We start from the raw sequence: 9,807 nt of genomic DNA on the forward strand, positions 1-9,807 counted from the left end.
CTGAGTATACCTACGGATATACGGTTAAACAATCGACTGCTCATTCGAAACCTTCTTCGAAATTTATCTTCGGGGAATGTTGGTGTGTCGGAAAAGTAATCATTCCACAAGAGTGTAGCCCTTCCAGCCTGATCTCTATGAAAAAATATTCTTGGATTTCTCGGAATAGGTTCTTGATTTTCTTCCTCTTTTCGGCATCTAAAAATCAAGAATTTCAAGTTGTTGCGGATCGTACGCACTTGATGCTTGCTCAATATCTTCGAAATCGTAATCGATATTATTCATTTTGTGGATATTGTTGTAAATATAGTATGTGGAGTGTGTATTTGTTGTGGAGTTGTGGAGTATGTATATATATATATATATATATATATATATCAAGAATTCGAAAAAAAATAAAAAAATATAAGATATTCAAATTATAGTCGTTTGGTCAGCAAAAAATAGTCGTTGCCCCGTGATCGAATATGTCATTACAAAGCAAATTAGAGGGCGAGTGTTAGGAGGGCGGCCAACGGCGGGATCGCTAGTATCGGCACCCTTGTACGACGGCACCAAGGGCGGAGTTAATCGCGGACCGATACGAGCACTCTTACTAGTTTGGTTTCATCTTTAGTGAGCTTGATTTACATTTCACGTGCGTGGTGGGGTCGGGTGGGATATTATGGTATTTTAACATTTTTGAATTGCTAAGAGTTACTCCTAAATTTAATGTCTAATTCGGTGTTGTGGAAGAGTGCTTTAGTGGTTTTGGTTCACCATCTCTTGTATATGTGTACGAATAAGAAAACGGAATAGGAAAAAATATAGCAAAACAATTAAAAAGAGAGAGAGAAGGTTGAAGACGAATTGCGTAGACAACTTCGGAGCTGACGACGAGGGTAAGACGGTGACAGGGAGTTGTTGAACGGTCAAATGTTTTAGATAATCGGGTAATAAGTGAAATTCAAAGTCGTAGAAAACTGAAAGAAACAAATGTATGCTTATTGTTGGATGTGTGAAGGATATCAAAACAACAAGAAAAGTGCATTTTAGTGTTAAGACGCGCCGTGGCTCATTAAGGCGCGTCATGGCTCAACACTTGGATTAAAGTTCGAAGGTTGAAATGATGTTAGTTTCGAAATCATGCTTTAAGCCACGGCGCGGCTCCTCCAGCCGCGGCGCGGCTTAAGCCTATTCGGGAGCCTGACGAGGAAAAACACGTTTTCTTACTCTGTAAGTCGTTTCCTTGTTTAGATTTGCCTATATAAACACCCTATTGTAACCCTAATATGTGTGCATGAAATTAATAGTGAAAAATATCTGGTTTGCGCCCGTGGACTAAACCTTCTCCGTGTTTTTGAGTTGGTATATAACCATTCTGTGTCGTGTATTTATCGTTTTGCTTTGATTATTCGTTTATCTTTCGTGGGTTGGTGATTATGATCAATTACTTATCTTGTTTGGGTCATAAATCTTAACAAGTGGTATCTAGAGCTCAAGGTTCGAGTATGGGCACGATGACGATTTTAAAAGCAAGGTGTTCGATATGGTTGATGACTCGGTTTTTTCATCAAAGTTAGATCAAACGAAGAGGTTGTGTGTCTTGCAACTTGTGTCGAGATCTAGAGAATTAGTTGATCGCGATGAACTTAGGGTATGTCTATGTATCCATGAAATTTGATCACACTATGGTTGGTCTGATCATGGCGGGTTATGATGTAACGGTACGCGCGGTTGCATTATGATGGTGATTTACTCGCGAAGGGTTACGGAGACTAAGGGGTCGGTTCGATAGGGTTTTGTTGCAGAAGGTATACGTAAAGATTTTCCGAAAGATCCGGGTGACGAATCGGGTTCTTGTTCCTCGTTATCCCGTACGAAGGAACGCTTGAGCAAAATTAGGATATTCATGCGGAACTGCAGAAGAAAATTCATAGCGGGTTTGTTAACCGTTGGATAGCCTTGAAAACTTTACTGTAAGTAAAAGACGTATAGATCTAGTTTCTGTAAAAATTTAAGGCCGATCGGACCGTTGAATTTTGAGATACGATTTTTTGAATCTGGGCAGTTTTCCAGATGAATTTTTTTTGGGTTTGAAGACGCGAGTGCGAGACGGTTTTGTCTTCTGAAACTTCAAGCGATACAAGCTATGTTTTCAGAGATGTGGGTTTGTTATGGAAGCTCAGGAGGTTGATTATTTCTCTTGATTTAGAGCGGTTGTTGTGACGAACAAGATGCATCGGGTTGAAAGTCGATAGTGGGAGTTATCGGGGAAGTTTGGTGCTTCCGAGTTTGGAAACAGGATGACCAATGGTGTTTGGTCAATATTCTAGGGTTTATGGAATATGCGGGCGGATTAGAGGTCCTAGTCACCAAGGGAAATTGGTTATCGAAGGGTGTCAGATAAAAACGCGTTCGATGGTTGCTCGAGTTTGGTTGGTGTTTCAACAAAAGGAGCGGTTTTCTTCGAGGGTGATAATTTAGGAGTCTTTAGGTGATGGAAGAGGGGCAGATAATCTTGTAAGTCTCGGAACTTGAGTTTTCTAGGATCGTTGAGGGTGTCGGGAACTTGGTGTGAGTTTGGTAACCAACAGAAGTTATCGAGCTAGTGGGAGTTAATCGACTAGTGGAGTTGTGGAGATAATTATGCCACGTTGTCTTCAATATTAGTGTGATGATTCCTGGTAATACTAGGGCTTCGAGCACTTGTTTTACCCTCCGATGGCAGAGTAATTTGTGACTGACTTGTGGTACGAACCAAGTTTCTTCTCGAGTAGCCGCAGTTTTATTTCTTACTCGTACAGTGGGAGCGTGCTTGGGATGAGAAGATGGGTTTGTGATATTCATAGCTATGAGGAGGTCAGTGTACCAGCGAGAAAACGGAAAGTTGAAAAGTTAGTAGATTTCGAGGTTGTGACTACGTTCTCACTGGAGCCTTGATGAAGAGTCTACGAGGGCGTCTGTTGAATTTTCCTGATTGCTGGGTAGGAAAATCATAGATATACGGTGAAATCCTGTACGAGGGTGATCATTGACATGTGTGTGTTCAGGATTAGACATGTCTAGAGTGATTGGGGAGGTGGTGTAGTCTCATGAAGAATCCTATAACTGAAGAGTCGCATATTTCAATTGGTCTTCTAGTGTATGAAGATGATCTTCGTGTTAGAAGATGGTGGCGCAGAAATCGAGAGATGACCCAAGGTTGCAACGAAGATTAGATTATTACTCAGGTGTTTGAGTGTCGAAAGTCTTCCTTCCCATTGCGTGGAAGTGAGGCGTGTCTCGGGTGTTTATTTGGCAGTGTTTAAATGGAGTTACATAATCGGGTAATCTAGAGTTGTTGTGGGTGTTTAACACAATTGACGGGTGAAGTTGGTTACGTTTTGGCGAGTGTAGTTGAAATGATCTTTATCGAAAGTTGCCGTCTAGAGTAGTTGGAATGTGCATTTTCCAAGAAGCTTTCTTGGCGGTATAGATGGGTAGGTTCAATGAAGTCGAGATAAGTGATCTGGTATGGGTTGATAAAATGGGCTGTGTTTAGATCATCCTTCAAGTGGGAGATTGTTGGATGTGTGAAGGATATCAAAACAACAAGAAAAGTGCGTTTTAGTGTTAAGGCGTGTCATGGCTCAACACTTGGATTAAGGTTCGAAGGTTGCAATGCTGTTAGTTCGAAATCATGCTTTAAGCCATGGAGCATCTCCTCCAGCTGTGGCGTGGCTTAAGCCTATCCGGGAGCCTAACGAGGAAAAACGCGTTTTGTTACTCTCAAAGTTGTTTCCTTGTTTAGATTTGCCTATATAAACACCCTATTGTTGCTCTCGTGTTAACGTCAAGTTAATGTCATGTTACGTAAAGCTAACGTCAAGTTAACGTCATGTTACGTAAAGCTAACGTCAAGTTAACGTCATGCTAACGTCAAGTTAGCGTCATGTTAACGTCAAGTTAGCGTCATGTTAACGTAAAGTTAACGTCATGTTAACGTAAAGTTAACATCATGTTAACGTCAAGTTAATGTCATGTTACTTAAAATTAACGTCAATGTCATGTTAACGTCAAGTGAACGTCAAGTTAACGTCATGTTAACGTCAAGTTAATGTAATGTTAACGTCATGTTACGTAAAGCTAACTTCAATTTAACGTCATGTTACGTAAAGCTAACGTCAAGTTAAGGGCGTGTTAACTTCAAGTTAACGTCCACTTAACATCATGTTAACGACATGTTACGTAATGCTAACATCAAGTTAACGTCATGTTACATAAAGCTAACGTCAAGTTAACATCAAGTTAACCTCAAGTGAATGTCAAGTTAATGTCAAGGTAACCTCAAGTTAATGCCAAGTTAACGTCATGTTACGTAAATTTAACGCGAAGTTAACGTCATGTTACGTAAAGCTAACGTCAAGTTAACGTCATGTAACGTCTACTTAACGTCAAGTTAACGTCAAGTTAACGTCTTGTTAACGTCAAGTTAACGTCATGTTAAATTCAAGTTAACGTCATGTTACGTAAGGCTAACGTCAAGTTAACGTCATGTTGCGTAAGGCTAATGTCAAGTTAAAGTAAAGATAACGTCAAGTTAACGTCATGTTACGTAAAGCTTATGTCATGTTACGTAAATCTAACATCAAGTTAACGTCAAGTTAATGTCATGTTACGTAAAGCTAACGTCAAGTTAACGTCAAGGTAACGTCATGTTACGTAAAGCTAACGTCAAGTTAACGTCATGTTGCATAAAGCTAACGTCAAGTTAACGTGTAGTTAATGTCAAGTTAACGTCTAGTTAACGTTAAGTTAACGTCATCTTACGTAAAGCTAACATCAAGTTAACTTAATGTTACGTAAAGTTAACATCAAGTTAACGTCATGTTAACGTCAAGTTAATGTCTAGTTAACGTCATGATAACTCAAGTTAACGTCAAGTTAATGTCAAGTTAACTTAAATTTAACATCATGTTAACGTCATCTTACGTAAAGCTAACGTCAAGTTAACGTCATGTTACGTAAAGCTAACGTCATGTTAACGTCTTAACGTCCGGTTAACATCATTTTAACGTCAAGTTAACGTCATGTTACGTAAAGCTAACGTCTAGTTAACGTCAAGTTAATGTCATGTTACGTCAAGCTAATTTCAAGTTAACGTCAAGTTGACGTTAACATGCCGTTAACATGACGTTAACTATGACGTTAACTTGACATTAACTTGACGTTAACATGACGTTTACTTGACGTTAACATGACGTTAACATGACGTTAACTATGACGTTAACATGACGTTAACTTGACGTTAGCTTTATGTAACATGACGTTAACTTGACGTTAACATGACGTTAACTTGACATTAGCTTTACGTAACTTGACGTTAACTTGACGTTAACTTTACGTTAACTTTACGTTAACATGACGTTAAGTTGACGTTAACATGACGTTAACATGACGTTAACTTGACGTAACATGACGTTAACATGACGTTAACTTGACATTAACTTGACATTAGCTTTTCGTAACTTGACGTTAACTTGACTTAACATGACGTTAAATTGACATTAACTTGACGTTAACATGACGTTAAGTTGACGTTAACTTGACGTTAACTTTACGTAACATGACGTTAGCTTGACGTAAACCTGACGTTAGCTTGACGTTAACTTGAGGTTATACGTAACATGACGTTAACTTGATGTTAGCTTTACGTAACTTGACGTTAACTTTACGTAACATGACGTTAACTTGACGTTAGTTTGACGTAACATGACGTTAGCTTGATGTTAACTTGACGTTAGCTTTACGTTAACTTGACATTAACTTGACGTTAGCTTTATTGAGGTTAACTTGACGTAAGCTTTATTGACGTTAACTTGACGTAAACATGACGTTTACTTGACGTTAACTTGACGTTAGTTTTACGTAACTTGACGTTAACTTGACGTAACATGACGTTAACTTTACGTCAAGTTAACGCAAAGCTAACGTTGAGTTAACGTCAACACTAACGTCCACTAACGTCAACTAACATCAAGTAACGTCAACTAACGTCCACTAACGTCAACTAACGTCCACTAACGTCAACTAACGTCAAGTAACGTCAACTAAAGTCAACTAACGTCAACCAACGTCAACCAACGTCAACTAACGTCAGGTAACGTCAACTAATGTCAACTAACGTCAAGTAACGTCCACTAACGCCAACTAACGTCAACTAACGTCCACTAACGTCAACTAACGTCAAGTAACGTCAAGTAACGTCACCTAACGTCAACTAACGTTCAGTAGTTCTACCCAACGTCTCTGTCTCAATGTGAGCTGTTTCTGATCGAAGATATGTTGTAAGCTCTTGTGATCGGTGAAAATCGTAAACTTAGTACCATACAAGTACTATCCACATCTTCAGTGCAAAGACCACAGCACCAAGTTCCAAGTCATGTGTCGTATAGTTCTGCTCATGAATCTTCAACTGTCGTGACCCATCGGCGATCACTTTCTTCCGTTGCATCAACACGCAACCAAAACCCTGTTGTGAAGCATCACAGTAAATCATGAAATCTTCGTTCCCTTCAGGTAAGGACAAAATCAGAGCAGTAGTCAATTTATGTTTTAACAACTGAAATGCAGACTCATGTTGCTCAAGCCACTCATACTTCTTACCCTTGTGAGTCAATGCTGTTAATGGTCGGGCAATAGTAGAAAATCCTTCAATGAATCTCCTATAATAACTGGCGAGACCTAAGAATTGCCGAATCTGCTTTGGCGACTTAGGAGTCTCCCATTTCTTGATCATTTCTATCTTCGCAGGATCAACCTGAATACCATTATTACCAACGATATGACCCAAAAATTGAACTTCTTGTAGCCAGAAGTCACACTTCAAAAATTTCGCATACAGCTGCTCTTTCCTGAGCATCTCAAGTATCAAACGGAGATGTTGTTCGTGTTCCTTCTCATTCTTAGAGTATACCAGAATATCATCAATAAATACAATAACAAACTTTTCTAGATATGGCTTACACACACGGTTCATGAGATCCATGAACACTGCCGGTGCGTTCGTCAATCCAAACGACATTACTGTAAATTCATGATGTCCGTAACATGTTCTAAATGATGTCTTCGGTATAACTGTCTCCTTTACTCTCATCTGATGGTAACCTAACCTCATATCAATCTTAGAGTAACATCCTGATCCTTGCAACTGATCAAACAAATCATCGATCCTCGGTAACAGATATCTATTCTTGATAGTTAGCTTATTCAGTTCCCTGTAATCGATACAAAGTCTCATAGATCCATCCTTATTCTTTACAAAAACAACTGGAGCTCCCGATGGTGAAGAAGTCGGTCGAATGAATCCCTTGTCTAAAAGCTCTTGTAACTGACTAGACAGCTCTTGCAATTCTAAAGGTGCAAGTCTATATGGTGCGCGCGCTACAGGTGCCGCTCTAGGAATTAAGTCAATATGAAATTCTACATCTCTATGCAGTGGCAATCCGGGTAACTCGTTCGGAAAAACATCGGGAAAGTCTCTAACAATCGGCACATCTTCGAGTTTCTTGATGTGATAACCCGTCCTAATCCATTCGGGCGAAATCCATATCGATTATAAACGATTCATAACAGTTGATTACATCGCGAGGTACTTGACCTCTATATGATACATTTTTACAAACATTGCATTCGTTTTTGAAAAGACAATCTTTCATTACATCGAAAGTTGACGATATGCATACCATTTTCTAATATATCCAACTATAATTGACTTAATAATAATCTTGATGAACTCTACGACTCGAATGCAACGCCTTTTGAAATATGTCATGAATGACTCCAAGTAATATCTCTAAAATGAGCAAATGCACAGCGGAAGATTACTTTCATACCTGAGAATAAACATGCTTTAAAGTGTCAACCAAAAGGTTGGTGAGTTCATAGGTTTATCATAATAATCATAATATTTAATAAGCCACAAGATTTCATTTAATTAAATGCGCAGGATCCTTACAACTGCAAAAATCATTCGTACGATGAGTCGCCTGGTAACCGACCTTAAAATAGAGTGCTTAAGATATCTACCATCATACATTACACTATTCAAATGTATGACAAGAACCATTCGTAGTACTAAAGCATTTCCACTATTCAAAAATGGGGGTGGTTAGTGCCCGTAGATCTACCTTTAGGATTCGCGTCAATCAGTGTTTTTCACTAATTCTTAGGTTACCAAGCATAATAATAATAAGTACAGATATCAGGTATAAAAACAATCGTAGAATGTAGTTTCATGAACTTATGCTTATTTTGTAAAACATTTATAAAAGCAGTGCATGTATTCTCAGTCCTAAAAAAATATATATTGCAAAAGCATTTAAAAAGGGAGCAAATGATACTCACCTAATGTATTTTGTAGTAAAAATACATATGACTATATTGAACAATGCAGGGTTGGCCTCGGATTCACGAACCTATATCATTTATATATATATATTAACACATATACTAGTAATCGAATAAAAATTTTTAAGTTATTTTAATAATTTAATTATATTAATATTATATATATTTTAAATAAGTAATATTTATCATCCAATTATCATAACAAGTGTTAATATAGTTATATTATATGTATTGAGTATATTTTATATAATATTATTTGTTTTTTAAAATGATATTTATAATGATAATAATAAAAAGGATAATTTTAATGATAATACTAATAATAATATTAATAATAATAATAATAGTAATAATAATAATAATAATAATAATAATAATAATAATAATAATAATAATAATAATAATAATAAGTATAATATTTATATTAGTATAGTAATAATATTAATAATAATAAGAAATAGAAATAACAATACAACCTTATAGGATAAGCTTCCAAAAAAATAATGGCACGGACTGGACTCGAACCCGCGACCTCTCGTTCCCAGAACAAACACCCAACCGTCCCTCTAATTTAGTATTTCTATTTTAAATTCCTAGATTATTTTTATATAATTCTTTTTCTGTTTTCTCAATATATGTGTATCATCATTCTAACTCTTACGATCATCATCATAATCATAACGACAATCATCATTATCATTCTTCTTTCCATCATCCCAATCATCATCAAATAAACGTCTTCCTTAATTACAATCATAATCATCACGATCCTAATTATCATTCTAATGAATCATTATGCTCATCATCTAATATTATTTTGTTATCTTTTATGATCATAATCATCATCTATATCTTTCTCACTTTAACATCATAACCATATTCATCTTATCTTCATCATTATTATTATGTGTATGTTTTGTTTGCCAACGAACAAGAATCAAAACAGAATCGTTGGTTTTGGCAAGGAGTGGCCCAATAACTAAAAGGAACTTCACGGCCCAATCTTATTAACATAGTCCAATTAATTTCTATCAGCTCTTAAAGACTTACTAAAATTCGTTTCTATATCCTGACCCACAATCAACTTTACATCCCACTACTTCTAATCCAAGTTAATATCATCCGTCTCCATCAACTTTAAATGATTAGAAGCCCACAACTTTGTAACCCCACCTGTAAACACGAAGATAGTCCCATAGTTGCAGGATTTAAGAGAAAATATACGTACGTAGCAACAGTATGTTGATGATGGTGGTTCTTGAACATTTTGACAGTAATGAATGAGATGGTCATGGTAGTGTTTTGGTGTTAGAATAACTGAGGCAGAAACAATTCGGGCAATAATATAGTAACAGTCGAGTGGTGGTGTCGAGATGATGAAGATGATGTTTGTACGTTCGAACAACATAAAACCCAAGTGGGTTTCGATTTAGTTTA

The sequence above is a fragment of the Rutidosis leptorrhynchoides genome, chromosome 2 (genome assembly GCF_046630445.1).
Source record: "Rutidosis leptorrhynchoides isolate AG116_Rl617_1_P2 chromosome 2, CSIRO_AGI_Rlap_v1, whole genome shotgun sequence".
NCBI lineage: Eukaryota > Viridiplantae > Streptophyta > Magnoliopsida > Asterales > Asteraceae > Rutidosis > Rutidosis leptorrhynchoides.